Consider the following 17,794-nt stretch of genomic DNA (forward strand, 5'->3'; position numbering starts at 1 on the left):
GCAAGTGCCCCCGAAAGGCGAAGGTCCCGAATTAGAGTCTAGGTCTGGCGAGAAGTTTTAATCTCCCAGGAAGTTTCAAAATCCGTGTTAAAAACTATAATTGGTAATCAGTCAATATACCACTTAGATAAAATAAGACATCTAAAAATGATGAAGGTAAAATATGTAATGTGTTGTACTCAACAGTTTCTGATTTATTTTAAAATTTTATCAATTGAACCAAGACAGTGCCGAAATTCACTGAAGAATGATATAGATGCCAAATATAATTAATGAAATAGCAAAATAGGAAGGAGAATGTGGATTTTGTAGAGAATTTTAGGTCTTTCATCCCTCTCCCCCTACCATTTTAAGGAGAAATGTTTGAAAGTACTGCTTAAACAAGAGTCAAATTATAAATAAAGAAATATGATGAATGTATGGATCCGCAAAGCCAAACAGTGTTATACATAGAACAATTTTGGGTGAAGCAATCCATATTTGCTCTTTGGCAATTTGAAATCCTGCAGTTACTGAAAGGACTGCACGAGGAACAATTGCCAAATTATTTTAATCTCTCTTACATACTATTTTGAGTAAGCCTGGTGCAGGAATTTTTATTCAACACTACATTGGTGGCTCGCGTGTCAATTTTACCGCTGTTTTCGTTTCTCGGCAAGCAATTAATTAATTACCCTGTGCACTGGCGCCTAGAGCGATAGGGGTTACCAGCGGCGGGTCACGCGGGTGTAGCTGCCGAAGAGCTTGGAAGACCGTGGAGAATTTTTTTTTTTTTTTCCTCCTCTGAAGCTAAGCGGTAACGCACAATTGTGAACATAATTTTCTGTGGACTTGAACATGGTTCAAATGGCTCTGAGCACTATGGCACTTAACAGCTATGGTCATCAGTCCCCTAGAACTTGGAACTACTTAAACCTAACTAACCTAAGGACGTCACACAACACCCAGTCATCACGAGGCAGAGAAAATCCCTGACCCCGCCGGGAATCGAACCCGGACGCGGGAAGCGAGAACGCTACCGCACGACCGACTTGAACATAGTTAAGATTCTCTTGTGTAGTTAGTCTTGCAATTTATAGCGTATCGCCTCTTCAAGGTTTTGAACTCACTCGCGAATCTCTGAAACAACACAGCGTTGATTGTACACAGTTAACTAAACGCCGGCTAGAGTGGCCAAGCGGTTCTAGGCGCTACAGTGTGGAACCGGGAGACCGCTACGGTCACAGGTTCGAATCATGCCTCGGGTATGAATGTGCGTGATGTCCTTAGGTTAGTTAGGTTAAAGTAGTTCTAAGTGCTAGGGGACTGATGACCTCAGCAATTAAGTCCCATAGTGCTCAGAGCCATTTTTAACTACACGGCTGTGGTGCCTAAGAACATTGCTAGTGAAACTAGTATGTCGACAACGATACGACAACAATAGGATACATTTTGTACAAGTAGTGTCCCACAGCTTATGTATTTGAAAAATGAAAAGATACGACTGCCAGGAACCTGCTGTGTGACTTGATAACTATGAGGACTGTTATGGTCTAGTCTAATTAAATCACAAATAGAAAGCATGACTGATACAGAAATTAGCGACCACAAGGTCGTTCTAGCGAGACTTAATACCGTGGCATGTGAAAGCAGCAAAAAATGAATGGAAGTACATATATTAAAAAAGGGATAAAAATTCGCTTGATGCCTTTCTAAAATCATCTCCATGCCTCCCCATGTGACCACGGAAGCGCAGACCGGATCTGGTTTGATTCCAATGAAACAATATCGACGGCAACTGGGAGATATATACCAAATAACTTAATAACTGATGGTGCTGGAAACCCATGGTACACAAAACGGTTCGAAATATAGTCGCAGAAGCAACGAAAACAGCACGACAAATTTAAAAGAATGCGAAGTCCCCCAAGATTGGAGAAGACTTTCAACAGTTCTAAATATAACTTCATTGCGATATTCTTTTAATAGTTTCCACAACGGAAGTGTCCCGAAATCTGGCAGAAAATACGAAGAGATTCTGGTCATACGTAAAGCACAACAGCGACAAGACGCAATCACTACCTTTATTGCCCGGTAACAATAGCGATGTCACTGATGACAGAGCCACGAGAACAGACTTACTGAACATGATTTTCCGACACTCCTTCACAAAAGAATACGAAGTAAATACTCCAAAATTCGAATCAAGAACTGCCAACTAGAGTAACTTGACGCACGTATCCTCGGTGTAGCATGCAGCTTAAATTACTTAAGGCCTTGGTCAAGAGTGTATACCACTCAGCTTCCTTTCGAAGTCGGCAGATACAATAGCTACATACTTAGCAATCGTGTACAGCCGATCTACGCTTCTAAAGATCCGTCCTGAGGACTGCAAAGTTGCACAAGCTACAACAATATCGAAGAAGGGTAAAAGGAGTAATTCGCTGAATTACAGACCAATATCACTAAGGTCGATATGCAGTAGATTTTTGGAACAAACTGTGTTCGGACATCATTAACTACATCCAAAAAAACTATTTATTGACATACCATGGATTCAGAAAATATTGTAATTGTGCAATTTCTAAACGGATTTTTGACGCCGTTCTGCACAAGCGACAGATTGCGTGCCTATGGATTATCGCCTCGCTCGTACGAATAGATTCGTTATTTCCGGTCACAGATCATAGTTCGTAGTAAGACGTCGAGTAAAACAGAGACAATAAGTGTTGTTTCCCAAGGAGGCTTTATAGGACATCATGTAGATGTAGATAAAGAAGTAGAGGCAGAGCACTTAACACATATGTAAACCTTACTTTTTCTTCTATTGTATTCATATTATAGATTTTTTATGTTAGTGTTCGGAAGCATTTGATAATGGTTGAATAGGAAAGCAGATACAGGTAGTGGACAAAGTTCTACAGAGCACGTGGCACGATTCTGCACTGCTTAAAGGAACAGCTCAAGAGCTCAAGGAGAAACAACCCACGATAATGCCTCGCCATAATAAGCTAGTAGAACTTTTACGTTCGAGCAGATGCCGAGTATGCTATATAACTCGGTCGTTGAATGAAGTAAAGGGCATATTGCAGCTTCCCAGCAATGATGTCCTCCAATAGAAAACTACGTACGCCTTTGTGAGGTGCAGAGTAAAGAACTAGGCGCTGAAATACTAGGCTTTGTTTTATATCAAAATCTAAGGTGCATGTTTACTACAGTTTCCATATCCCTCGAATTGGTGATAAAGGAATTTTTGCCTTCCTTTATAGGAACTAACATTACATGGTCTTTTCAACAGTGACCAAAATTGAAGTATTTAATATCTCCTAGTTTTCCTGTCATTGAAACTGGGGTACGTGTAACAGTCCTTATTTGAAGAAGGTGTGACCGAGCAGGGGAGCGCAGTGATTAGGACACTGGACTCTCATTCGGGAGGACGACAGTTCAAATCCACGCCCGGTCATCCATCGAAATGGCACGGCCGCTTGCCTTCCACATCCTTCCTTGTGCTTCGTCTGTAATGACCTCGTTTGACGCGACGTCAGATACTAATCTCCTTCTCAAGATAATTAATACATTTACTGTTACACTAAGTCATCTTATGCTTCGTTTTGGCATTATGGTGAGGAACTCACTTTATCAATATGTGAAGGACTGTTCCGAGCTTTATTTGTTCGTTCCACTGCAGAATGTAAAGAAACGCTTTTCCCAAAAGATTACTTCTAGTCCTTTCATAGTATTCTCCATATAGATGCCACTACGTTTTCTCCCAAACGCCTTGCGTAAGGTCTCAGGAGGTATTTCCTTCCAACCGTGTCTTCGTTGACACACTTGCTTCCAGCGCCATGGAAGGTTTCTGTCGCCTTCGATAGAAAACGACGCCGCGTGCGTGTTCTTAGAAATGCCTGCATTGACTGCCCTGGGAACGTGGCCCATGTCATGGGACACTGCTCCAACCAGAGCCGCCTTTCGTTAGCGAATGTTCTAGCGTAGAAGTCTACGGTTACTGTCCTACACCTATTGTGATTTCGTAAATCAGAAGCCCATACTCAGTGCCCACTTCATTATCTCACTATTTAGGTCATTTTCAGCCAGGCGTCCGGATACTTTTGACCTCATACTGTAGTTGGATTGGATGCTGCTGTGTGTGACAAGGAAAGCAATACAGAAGGGAACATACACGTTGTCGGGGTGAGTGTTGATCTAGCAGAAATATCAAAACTTCGATGAATTCATAGGCTGATTAACTCGTCCTCTCCGTTTTTTTCTTTTAAAAATATAAAAGGAGCAAGACAAGAACAGTTCAGACAAATGACCAATTACATTTGTGTTTGCAAGATGATATGAATGTGCTAAGAGGTTCTTGGACCCATCAGTTTTTGCGATCCAAGCCCCGAGTATATCAAAATGCCTTCCAATGAGAAGCTGCGAAAACTGCATTCCGTACTGTGCCATATATGAAAGGATGAGGAAAGATCAGAGTGGGGGCAAAATACGATGTTTAATCTTAAATATGTTCAACATCAGCCACTAACCGCCCCTGTGTCCTGTGCTCCGAACGTCAACATCATCGCCACAGTCATTCTCATAATCACCACCACCACTACAGACCGCTTAATTTACATAATAACCAAACAGCAAGCTAAATTCGGTGTTGTCCGTAAAAATAACTGTGCCTCAAATTAATGTGACGGAATGAAACTTTTCGATATCGCTGGCGACATGTAAATCTGTGGCGGTAGAACTGTCGGTGTGTGTAATTTCTCGTACGCTCGACCCGAAATGTAGGCGTGTACGTCGGTGTATCTTAAGAACGTTGTGTACCGTATCGCCTTAGATATCATGCTGTACAAGCGTTCTGGCCAGCAAATTGTCAGCGGTATTGCCAACGGCTGTGTCAGTAGAGTCTTGACCGAAGAGAAACGTCTCACTTCGGGGGGCAGGATCGAGTATCGCTGCGTCAGTTTTGTAGGAAAGTTCGTCACCAGACAAGTAACAGTGCAAACATCAAATTTCTGGAACGGCGTATATGGCGTTTTACGGAAATAAAGATGGAAGCAAATGTAATAAACTGGGAAAGTGGTTTCAGTTTAAACAACTTTTAGGATCCGGTATTCAAGAAGATATCGCCGGTCCTCTCAAAGCTGGGTATCACAAAAACGTGCCTTTCTAGGTACAACTGTCTGGGCTCCGAAAAACAACAAAAGAGCACTATAGGGCTTAGCGAATATATGTAGTCCGCTATAAAAAGCGGTTGCAAACCAGGCAGTACGTACGCATAACATCACTATTCGCAGCATCAGAGAGACGATTAGCTCTTTTTCGGAATTTCGTGCAGAAAAAATGGAATCTGAGTCTCGACTGCGCCGCAGAGGAAACCCGAGAGACTGCACAAATATACTGAGTCATCTGCTACTCCCCTGATCCTCCCTCGTCGCCACACTTACCGACATTCCGTACGCTGAGTTACGAGTGGTCCAAAGTAGCAAAATCTTCCGCAAGCACAATTTCCTGCTCCGGGATTTGCAACTGGAACCGAAAGATGCTGGTCCGTCTCTCAAGGTTAGCGACCCATCTCTAACCGTTACCAGGTCCCGAATCTTGCCACCAGGCTGGAACTTCTTCCCTCCTGCTAAACACAGCATTTAAGCGGCGATAGCGAAACACTTGCACCACTATTCGCTAAAACCTAAGAGCTATAACATTCCGATATCCCTTAGACACTTCATGGTGTAATAGTGGCATTTAACAAACCGCAAGCGCACTGACTACAACACCTACTTCCGAAACTGCATCAGCATACATACTACGCAAGCCACCATTTGGTGCGTGGCGTAGGGTACCTTATACCGCTACTGGTCATTCCCTTTTCTGCCCCAGTCGCAAACAGAGTGAGGGAGAAAATGACCAACAAGGGGAAGGCCTTAGACACGGCCAACCGATTCGGCTCAAATTTAGTAGGTCGCTTGTGTACAACCTAAAACGAAGGACTAAGATATTTTGGGCCATACCCCCCGCGTTTTTGAGAGAATCACCCCTAAAGGTTATGACGAGCAATGGACTCAAAATTGGAGTGATCGACAGATAATTGTAAATCGACCATTTTTCATCATCAGGTATGGGACCTGCAAAAGCAAGCTTTTCAAGAAAACGAGGAAAGAAACCTTTATAACTGCCGCTTCTGTATCCACATGGTAAACGCTTTTCGCCGACTCTTCGGAAGGAACAGTGTAGCTGTCGAAAGATTGCATAGATTAGATGTTCTTGGTTCCGTGAGGATATTTGTTTCGACTCTTTATACGGCAAGTACCACCCATCAAGTTGTTCGAAGAAAAGTGAGGACACGAACAGTGACTGGAAGAGCCATTGTAAAGTGATCTGGAGAAACATTTTAGTTGTGGACTACCCCAAGCGGATTGAAAAATCCGTCTACCTTGTCATTCCTTATTGATTTACTTACCTTATTAACCCTCCTAACCCTATCAATTGAGATTTGTAAAAATACAAACTAAAAGGAGAATAGCCGCTAGATTTCTTCGAGATTCGAGCGTGCGTTCTCAGATTCCCAGCCTTGGCCGTTGCCCTATCTTTTTTCTTTTTCTCTTCAATCTTATTTTGATCGCTTTCGTTCGTTGCTTCTACTCGGGGCGGACGTCATAAGACATCCGCTTATGTTCGTTGTTAATCGATCAACTCTTTTTTTTAATTTTTACGGAGGGCAGTTAACCCTCTGACCGAACACGCTGAGCTACCATGCCGGCGATATCGGCGCTGTCGGCGAAAATCGTTTACCATGTTGTTACAGAACAGCAGTTGTAAAAGTTTCTTTCCTCGATTTCTGGAAAAGTACGCGTTTTCGGACCCCATACCTGGTGATGGAAAATGCTCTATTTACATTTACCTATCGATCCCGCCAATTTTGAGTCGATTGCTGATTATAACCCTTAGGGGTATTTTCTCAAAAACGCGGGGGTGTTGACCCAAAATATCTTAGAGCCCTTCGTTATAGGTTGTACACAAGCGACCTGCCAAATTTGAGCCGAATCGGTTGGCCGTGTCTGAGGCCTTCCCCTTGTAAGCCTGAGTACGAGCCCTGATTTCCCTCCTCCCCCCTCCCCCCCCCCCCCCATTTTTGCCATCCTTTGGCGAAATGGCCGTTGGCAGCAGTAGACTCGTTTTCCCCATAGCTTTCCTCGAAGAAAAAAAATGACACTATTTGAAGTCTCAAAGCATCTCAGTAACACTTGCTTGGTGATCGAACCTATCAGTAACAGATCTAGCAGCTCGCCTCAGAATTGCTTCGCTGTCTGCCTTTAATCCGACTGTGTGCATCCCTGAACACAGCGATACTCATAAATGGGTCACATTGGTGTTCGATACGCCATCTCCTATACAGATGAACCACACATTCCTAACACTCTCTCGATAAACCAAAACAGACCGTTCGTCTCTAACTACAATCCATATTGGATCGTTCCGTTTCATACCGCTTTGCAACGTAACCCTAGATATTTAATCGACGTGAGTGTACGAAGCAGCACACTAGGAATGCTGTATTACAATATAATGGGATTGTTTTCCCTATTCACCTGCATTAACTTTCATTTTTTTCCAATATTTGACCTAGCTGCCATTCACCACTACTATATTCTCGTATTCTCCTACAGTCACTCAACGATGACGCCTTCCCGTGCACCACAGCATCATCGACAAGCAGCAGCAGACTGCCGCTCGTACCTTCGTCAATCATCAGTCATCACGACCGAAACAGTAAGTTCGTGTCTTCCACATTTCATATTGAACTCCGACAAGTGGTACACGAAAACTTTCAATAATTCAGGTAGATGATCGGTGAATAGCTATGATTTCAGTAAGAATGAAGGTGGAATTCTGCAGTCAAAGGGTTGGGTCCGCCTTTTATTTCATTACATCGTACTTTAACTATCCTTCCAGGCTCCAGACACTGGAGTAGGAAAAAAATTCTTTGCCTTCTTCTAAGATTCTAGTCTCTCAAATCCCTAAATACTTAGGGATTGCAATTACAAATAACCTAAATTGGAACGATCACATAGATAATATTGTGGATAGAACACTTAGAAGGTGCAACAGGTCTACCAGAGACACTGCTTACACCACGCTTGTCCGCCCTATTCTGGAGTTCTGCTGTGCGGTGTGGGATCCGCATCAGATGTGACTAACGGATGACATCGAAAAAGTACAAGGAAGGGTAGCTCGTTTTGTATTATCGCGAAATAGGGGAGATAGTGTCACAGGCATGATACGTGAATTGGAGTGGCAATCATTATAACAAAGGCGTTTTTCGTTGCAACGGGATCTTCTCATGAAATTTCAATCACCAGTTTTCTCCTTCGATTGCGAAAACATTCTGTTGGCACCCACCTACATAGGGAGGAAGGATCATCACGATAAAGTAACATAAATCAGGGCTCGCACGGAAAAAAATAAGTGCTCGTTTTTCCCGCGTGCCGTTCGAGAGTGGAACGGTAGAAGAAGAAATTTGTGTTTGACGTCGCGTCAAACGAGGTCATTGGACACGGAGCACAAGCTCTGGTTGGGGACGGATGAGGAAGGTAAGCAGCCGTGCCCTTTCGAAGGAACCATCCCAGATTTTGCCTTAAGCGATTTAAGAAGTCACGGAAAACCTAACTCAGAATCGCCGGACGTGGATATGAACTGTCGTCCTCCCGAATGAGAGGCCAGTGTGCTAATCACTGCGCTAATCTGCTCGGTCCCATTTTCTTGAAGTAAGGACTTACACGTACCCCAGTTTCAGTGACAGGAAAACTAGGAGATTGTTTCGGTCGCTGTTGAAGAGATTGTTAGTGTCTATAAAGGAAGACAAAAATTCCCTCGTTGTTATCACCAATTCGAGGGATATGGAAACTGCAGTAAACAGGCATCTTAGATTTTTAATTAAAACAAGGCCTAATATTTCACCGCAAGGACTCTTCTTGTATATACCCATGTTGTGCCAAAGAAACAGTACAGTTCAGCGGCTAGTTTTTTCCTTCGCACCGGACAAAGGCGTGCGTAGTTTTCTATAAGAGGACATTACTGCTAGGAAGCCGCAGTATTCCCTTTACTTCATTCAACTACCAAGTTTGACAACATAATCGGCATCTGCTCGAACGAAACTGAATCATACTGGCTTACTATGGCGAGACATTGCGGGATGTTTCTCCTTGAGCTCCTCAGCTGTTACTTTAATCAATGCAGAATCGTTCCAGGTGCTCTGTAGAACTTCTTTCCTATTCAACCATAGTCAAATGCTTCCGAACACTATCATAAAAAATGTATACCAACACGTGTATACAATAGAAGAAAAGGTAAGGTTTACATATGCTTAAGTGCTCTGCCTCTACTTCCGTAACTACATCTACCTGACAAACCTGCATTTCGCAATTAAGTGCCTGGCAGAGAGGTCATTCAACCACTTTCAAGCTACTTCTTTACCATTCCAATTTCGTACGATGAGCGGGAGAAATGAGTATTTCAATCTTTCTGTGCGAGGTCTGATTTCTCTTATGATGATCATTTCTCCCATTGTAGGTTGGCACCAACAGAGTATTTTCTCAGTCAGAGGAGAAGCTTGTTGACCGAAATTTCGCGAATTGTTGGCTGAAAGATGCTGCCGCAGCGAAAACGCTTTTCCTTCAATTCACTAATGAGACACAGCCCCCCTGATCATTGGAGTGTACACACACGTACACATTACGGGCAATATCTTGAAGGAATGAAATACTGAGTTTCAGCTCTTGTCTCTGATTAGATGTAGAATGTTGTTATTCTTCATGTAAATAAAAACTGGACGTGTAAGAACAACAAGGCACCGTTAAATACCATGTTTATTACGTAATCAGAGTCAGTGACTGAGAAGTTTTAAAAATGGGAGAATATGTTGCGGATCAGTTTGCTTGCGACCATACATTATAAACACTATGCCATTTTAGGAAGGAAGATACAGGAAAGTTCCTGAGTACGCCGAGTTAATATGTTCACCAGCACGGTGTCGTGTTCTTTTATTTACTCACCAGATGAGCTGCACAGCACTGTCCATCTTTGAAATTACTTTCTCACAAATTTGAAAGTAAGATCACTACCGATAGTTGTGATTACGCACCTGGTAACCCTGAAACAGAAAGTAGAAAAATGTAACAAATACCTTAACCAGATACATACACAGGCATAGAACGGAACAGGCCATGTAAGAAACAAATAGTAAACATTCATCTTGATATTACTACAACACACAATTACGTTTACACCGGAAGAACACACCTACTATTGTGCTGTTGTCGCCAGCTTAGTCAAGGGCAAAGATAACAAGCATCGACCTTATTGTAAGGCAAGAAAGCAAAACGAAGAGGAGAAATAATCTGCTTCTTCAAGCTCAAGGTATCTCAGACAGTTAGGACGGCACCTGAAGAAGGCCGGAGAAGTGCAGCGAAGACGCAGTTTGAGTGGCGATGTGAACGGGTTAGTAGTCATCTGAAAGACTTTCAGCTTCCCATGCCAACGACACCTGGTGTACATAGGTTGTCAATAGTTCAACGGTTTGGGTTGTCTGGCTGTCAACATCCACCAGAAAAATTGTATCACTTCAAAAACATAACAGATCACTCTCGGATGTCAGATAGATGCCTGTAATGCACTTATAATTTCGAAGTTAGGTCCAAATACTGGCTTGTTTGGAATAAGATCAGTGCAAACAGGCACTTGTGATGCTGTTATGCCAGGTTAAAAGTTACTGAGTGTAAAATACCTGTGGGGCAAAAAAGAAAATGATAAAGTATTTGAAGATATGCCAGAATCATCTTATTTTTAAAAAGGTAGCATTATCCACCAAGGAGGTAAGGAAATCGAGGAAGAGGCTGAATCTACGAAATGAAGTATGGAAGGAAAAAGAACAGGGGTAAATTTTTAGTCTTCAGAGGACATCCTAGGTTACTGTAACGCAGTTTTTTTCTGATTTTCTCATTTCACATATTTACAAAATCAGTTCCTTGTAGCTTCTTGTCTAATAGATGAATTGTAAGTTTCAGAGGATACTCTGCTCATGATGCGCTACACATCGAATTACAGTTGTAGATATGAATAATAAACTAGATACTAGCGAACATGCCACCAGCGTCTCACCAATGTATTATAGCTATGAAATCATATCTTTAAATAAATGGGAAATGTTTATTACTTGTTATCAAGGTATATATGAAAATCATTGTTGAACGGCTAAATTTTGATGGTCAATTAAGGCATCTGCCAACTACTAATTTTTCCAAGTGTGCTTTTCTCGTTGCCTGCATTTGTATATTTTCACACCATGAATTTTATGAAAATATGTGTGTGTGTGTGTGTGTGTGTGTGTGTGTGTGTGTGTGTGTGTGTGTGTGTGTATTTTCTGAGGAACCAAACTTTCTATGTGCCATAACTATTGTGCAGTAACTGTAATTAGCCCCTGTAAGGAATATTAGTAGCGGTTTCATCAGAGCTGGAATCTATTCCATGACGGGTTGCCTCAAGGTACTGTGTTTGCCCCAGTGTCACTGAAGCTGTGCACAGCAGACCTGCCGAAACTGACCTGCCGGAAATTCCAATACGCAGATAGCCTGTCATGGGAAGACCATTCTGAATGGGAAGTATCCATAACAAATAGCCTCATTCAACTCTATTTTCAGCCGTGGCGACTTTGCTTCCGTTCTACTATTATCAAGTCTGCCTTTTCCACCCCTCTAACAGTGTAGCATCCGCGAAGGTCAGCCCACGGTTTGGTCCTTTTAGGATTGTCAAATACAAGTGGAAAAGTGAGCAAATCATTGATTTTTGTATGTTACCGATGAGCATGTCAGAGAGAGAGAGAGAGAGAGAGAGAGAGAGAGAGAGAGAGAGAAGAAAGTTATGTTACTGTTACGTTCTCAGTTAAAGTGATGGAAGTATTCATCAGTGCTGTGTTGACTTTTGAGTATCTGGTAGATGAAGAAAAGCTTATCGTAAAGGACAGCAAGAATGAATATTGTGTGTGTATTGGAAGGCGAGAAGAATATAAATATTGAACAATATTATTTTTGGAGGAGAGTTTGAGGCGAGACTGCAACACTGTGCAGCTAGTTTGCCGGAATGATTGTCAGCTAGTTAACTTGCTCAGAGCTGAAAGAAGACCACCACCATGCATTATAATATTAACTGATTAGTATGTTTGGTTTTGATAGAAATTCTATGTTAACATTATACCGTTTTTAAACCATTGTTCACTTTGGTAAGCACACTTTTGTTCAGACAAATGTTGTTTGTGAAGATCACAAAGCTTTACTCGTGTTTTTGAATACACACTATCCTAAAATGTTTTTTTTGGAATGTCATTTCACAGAAATAGTTGCTACTCTTAATCCCATTGTTTGAAGGAGGTTTATCATTGCCACATGGCACCATATAGTATGCAGCAGTTTGAATATTTTTTGGAAATTTTATTCAAAAATAGAAATCTGGCTTAGCCGCTGCCTGCTTGCTGTCGTGTTTTCGAAAAAACTGCAACAATGCTGTCAAGACGCGAGGTAAGTGAAAATTTTGATTAGACCTGATAACTGTTTTGCTAAGTACTTAAGTTCCGCCTTTAATATGAAGACAAATTGTTTTCAGACCAGTTATAGTTCAAATTAGGTTCTGTGTAGCCAAAGTTAACATACGAGTTTAGGTTGGATGACAGTTTGTGTGTACGTAGATTTGGTAATGTATAGACATTTATAGAGTGGGAATTAAATTTGGGTTAAATTTCATACAGAAACACGTAGTGGGGGTTTATGGAACCATAAGCCCTTTGCGTCACATTAAACAGAACTCTGACATATCATAAATACCTCTCTAACACAGCTAAGAAGGTACAAACACGAGTCAGCCTGAGGTAGCACATGGGTAGCAAATACATCAGTGCTCTGTGAAGCTTCCCTACCGCTGGTGTACTCTCTAGCAGAATACTGCGCGCCAATATTGACTCAGCAGCGCTCACGCGAAGAAAGTTGAAGTTCATTTCAGCGGACCTACGAGAACCGTTAGTGGCACAGTCTGATCTACACCCACTTGCTGCCTGCCAGGATTACCGAAAATCTATCCGGCTGATATTCGGAATTAATTCCTCTTCACGAAAAATTACTGCCGCTACCTAGGAAACTGTTCACACCCAAAACAGTAGCATCTGAAGGAATCTAAATGCGGTCCACTGGGTTTAACCGCGACGCTGAAAGGAAACTTGAGTGACAAGCCACGAAAACCCTGAACCACGAAATTATTGACTACCCGACTGATGAAGTTCCCAGTCTTTGATCAGACGAGGGAGGTGTGCATGCAACTTTACACATACTGTACTGGAGAAAATATGCGCAAGTACAACACGCGTAAGGGGGGGGGGGGGGGGCTTTTGCATTGACACTATGATATTCAGGCAATGAGCCACATTGTTGTTTGTGTCCTAACAGACGTTTTCCTAGTGGCAGTAAGAGGCTCTCCACAGGACTGAGTCTTTCGGCATTAGTTTCTAGTCCGAGCCGTTTGACATTTATGTAGTGTAATTCAGTGGTCGTTAAAGTGCAGATGGAGCGAATCAGGTATTCGTACGGCTCGCTGTTTTCAAATGTATTTTGTAGTAGTATGGATCTAGCAACTAACAGCCGAGCCCCAAAACGTCGGCCAACGTTAAGGACTTCGTAGAGTGTGGTTTGCCTGCTCAGCAACAAAAATACTCATACAGATAATTTAAAGTGTGATTAATTTTGAAGTTTGATAAATTCGGCTATGAGCTAAGTAAAGCTGGCCACTTAACACCCGGCGGAGGGTAAGTAGCGCAGCCCCTACAACGTTACAGAATGTGAGAGGGGGAATCTCGTATTGCTTCTCTTCCTGTAAGGGCAGTTTACTGGCATGTGTCACTAGTACCGATCAGCCGCTACCTTTTCTGCCTGGTGCCGTCCTTTGCAACCCCAGAATCTCATGCCCATCTATGTCCATTCATTTAATTAATTAATTTATTATTTATTTGGTTGGTTGGTCCGATAAAATTTGACAGCTACCTGCAATCCACATTTAGTAAGAAAGAGTTATCAAATGTAGAAAAGACTTACTAGAGTGTTTCTGCTCTATTCCAAATTGTTTGCGTACCCCCTAGTTTGGTAAGCACTGGAATAAAATTCGACCGAAATAACAGATTTTTGAGTACGCGTTACGGAGACTGAACTTCATATGCGGTCCTTATTTGTAGCGAGGAACACTAAATTAAGGCTATTTTAATACAGCGTTGTGAGTAGAAGGAAAATGACATTCAAAACATTTGGTAAACACTTGTGATCGGGTCTAATAGTTTATAACGCATTTAAATGTAAGTACAATTAATGGTATTAATGGATCATCTGCTAACACAGACAACACATCAGCACTTCTTATTCGACAATTATAGTGTGACCTCTTTGGGATCGCTGATGGTGGCGGCATCATGGAACAGGGATCAGTCGACACGAAGCGTTCCGAATGGTGCCGACTTCTAACGATCAGTACTTGATGGCCAGGACAAATTTATTGCGGCCTCACTGTAACTCGTGCATTAGCGGCTCACAAGGTACTAATTGATGTACGTTACTAATTAGCGATAGGACTGGTGCGTATGCAGTCCGAGGTGCTAACCTACACGACCACTGGTGTAAGAAGTTACACATGTGCTTGAAGAGTTGGAAATTTGTATCCACAGCTCTAACTCACCAGACTTTGTTCTGAACGAACAACTGGAACTTTCAGACAAATCCTATCTTCACATTTTTCATGAAATATTCAAAAACAGAAAATAATTATCCTCTGATATAACGAAGTATAATTCTATGGAAATTCGAAGTAGCATTCATACACAGTCCAAGGGTCATCATCATAATTTGTAATAGTTATATTGTAAACACAATCTGTAACTGGCATTCTATAATGTGTAATATCTTTCAAAAATTTCACATGTGTAACATTATTGTACCTCCTAGATCTAAGTTCTCTGACAACAGTGTGTCTCAAAACAGTTCTAGCTGTCATCTTTTAAATTTGTAATAGCTTTGAGTAATTTCATATATACAAACAACATAGGTCTAAGTTTTCCGACAAAAATGTGAATCAAAAAATTTTATAATGTGTGTGAAGAAACGTCGCAGTCTTTAATAGCTTTTTAAATGTCTATATATGCAACACCTTTGCACTTCCTGTGGCTAAGTTCTTTGACCAGAACCTACAAGCTTCTGTGTAAGCAACAGATTTACATCTGCTACATCTAAGTTCTTTTACCATAGCCATCATGTTTGTATGTAAACAATGTATTTCACGAATGCACATTATAAGTGTAATATGGAGCTATAATTGGTAAAACTGATATGGACATGAAAATGACCATAAGTGTGTAACAAAGTGGCAAAACTACAGCAGAACTGTAATAACGATGCTTCATCTTTTTGTAAGTACAGATATGTTTTCTGTCAAATGCTGCCTTACCACTTACAACTGTCCCACTTGTATGTGTAGTCACTAACAAATAATTTTTTTGTATTTACACAGTGATCTCAAACAGTACTAACATGTACTTGAATGTATCAACACCTGAAGATAGGCGCAAGCCCGAAACCGGTCGTGTGGCGAATAAACAACCTTTTATTGGGCCTGGTAGCGGATATTTTTCTACAACCCCATAAAGGAACAGTCACGGAGTTCGACAGCATGCACTATGGATAAAATTTAGACTGATATTTTTCTACAACCCCATAAAGGAACAGTCACGGAGTTCGACAGCATGCACTATGGATAAAATTTAGACGGATATTTTTCTACAACCCCATAAAGGAACAGTCACGGAGTTCGACAGCATGCACTATGGATAAAATTTAGACGTGTGTGTTTTTGTTTGAATTTGTATTGGACGTGTTTTAATTGATGCATACGACAACGACGACGAAGCCCGGCCTGGCACCTGTGGCGGCTGCACGGCGCTTCCGCCGCCGCGGCGCTACGCAGGTAGTTGGGATTCCGGATGCGAGCGGGCGAGGCGCCCAGCAGAGGCACAAGGACGTGCAGGCAGGACCAGCAGACACACCAGACCCATTCCCATTCCTATGCGGCCCACGGGGACGGCGATGGACCCCTCCCACACGAGAGACTGCGGCACGGCCGCCGCATCCCCAAGTTACCGGCTGGCGACGCCGCCACATTCGCAGTATGTAGAGAAACCTGTCTCCAGCTTGTAGGAACACGACGAAAACTAAACTCCACTGACGAAAACTAAACTCCACTGACGAAAACTAAACTCCACTGACGAAAACTAAACTCCACTGACGAAAACTAAACTCCACTGACGAAAACTAAACTCCACTGACGAAAACTAAACTCCACTGACGAAAACTAAACTCCACTGACGAAAACTAAACTCCACTGACGAAAACTAAACTCCACTGACGAAAACTAAACTCCACTGACGAAAACTAAACTCCACTGACGAAAACTAAAAAATGATAACACGCGCTGCGAGACATGACAGTTGACAAGAAATGACGTGAGCGCGGAGTATCTGCATGTAAGGTGGCGATCTCCGGTAGCTTTTTAGGTTTGAGAACAATATTAACTTGTTCCATAGGAGTAACGGTACCCAGTCAACATTGGAAATAGAATCGTTCGGTATGAATTAGTAAATATTATTCAAAAAATGTGTCATACTCCCCAACATACGAGGTGTCTGAATAGTTCCCTTCGGCAGCTATACAGTGGCGGAATCGTCGTTCCCAGTCTTGGTACCAGCCCTGAAAGGCTTCAACTGGTAAGGCCTTTAGCATGCCTGTCACACTACCTTGAATGTTCTCCGGAGTCCTAAAGCAACATCCCTATAATGCCTTTTTCACTTTCGGCAAAAGAAAAATGTCAGGGACTCAGATCAGGAGAATAGGAGGGGGGGGGGGGGGGGGCTGTGGAACAACATGAATGCCTGCTGAGGTCAAAAATTACGAGGTGGAAGTAGGCGTGTGGCATGGGACGTTGTCATGATGCAGTATTCACCTCTCTGCAATGTACAGTCTCATTCGATACACCCTTTTCATGAGCCTTTCAGGAACGTCTTTGTTGAACACTTGGTTGACTGTGTTCCGTGCAGGAACAAATTCCTTTGCACTACATCCCTAATCTCAAGGAAGCAAATCAGAATTTTTATCATCTTTAAATTATTCCGTCGAGCTATTTTCGATCAAGGAGATGTCTCAGTGTGTCTCATCTCACTTTGCCGCTTTGTCTCACGATCGTACTCAAAAATCCAGTGTTGGTCGCCTGTGACCACACGACTGACTCAATCGTGGTCATTGGCAGTCCCCTGAAGAAGATAAACTCTCAGGTTTCTTAGCTTGTCTTACTGCTCACTTGTGAGGTTTTTGGACACTATCTTGGCACAAACCTTTCGCACGGTCAAAGGTTCAATCGAAATTTGATGTGCTGTCAAAGTGGACTTCTTGTTAAACGTCGATCTGATCTCTCAAGGGCACGCACACGTTTTTGTCTCCTTTTCAAGCTACACGTCTCCCTGAGCGAAGCTCATCTTCAGCGTGATTGCGGCCTTCCAAAAATGAAGGACAGCGAAAAAAATTTGCTCTTATAAGAAATGATACCCAACAGGCCTGTTTCAACTTTCCGAAAGTTACACTGGTAGATTTCCAAAGTTTAACACAAAACTTGGCGGCATAACTTTGCTGTAAATTCCGCCGATCCATTTTCGTAACACTCAACAAAAACAGAAATTCACTCATGGCGC

The 17,794-nt window shown here is 42.2% G+C and overlaps 1 protein-coding gene and 1 non-coding gene across 2 annotated transcripts in view; both read right to left on the reverse strand.

Moving 5' to 3' along the window:
- The window catches only part of LOC126272622 (E3 ubiquitin-protein ligase TRIM71), a 299,315-nt gene that overhangs the window by 135,495 nt on the left and 146,026 nt on the right, over nucleotides 1-17,794 (reverse strand). The window contains exon 2 of the mRNA XM_049975581.1: nucleotides 10,032-10,129. The gene's annotated coding sequence lies outside the window, so the exon portion shown is untranslated. The remainder of the gene's footprint in view (nucleotides 1-10,031; nucleotides 10,130-17,794) is intronic.
- Nucleotides 414-542, reverse strand: LOC126274955 (small nucleolar RNA SNORA79). Its single transcript, XR_007550495.1, has one exon. It is a non-coding gene; the product is annotated as a small nucleolar RNA SNORA79 (small nucleolar RNA).

This window comes from Schistocerca gregaria, chromosome 5 (genome assembly GCF_023897955.1).
Source record: "Schistocerca gregaria isolate iqSchGreg1 chromosome 5, iqSchGreg1.2, whole genome shotgun sequence".
NCBI classification, from domain to species: domain Eukaryota; kingdom Metazoa; phylum Arthropoda; class Insecta; order Orthoptera; family Acrididae; genus Schistocerca; species Schistocerca gregaria.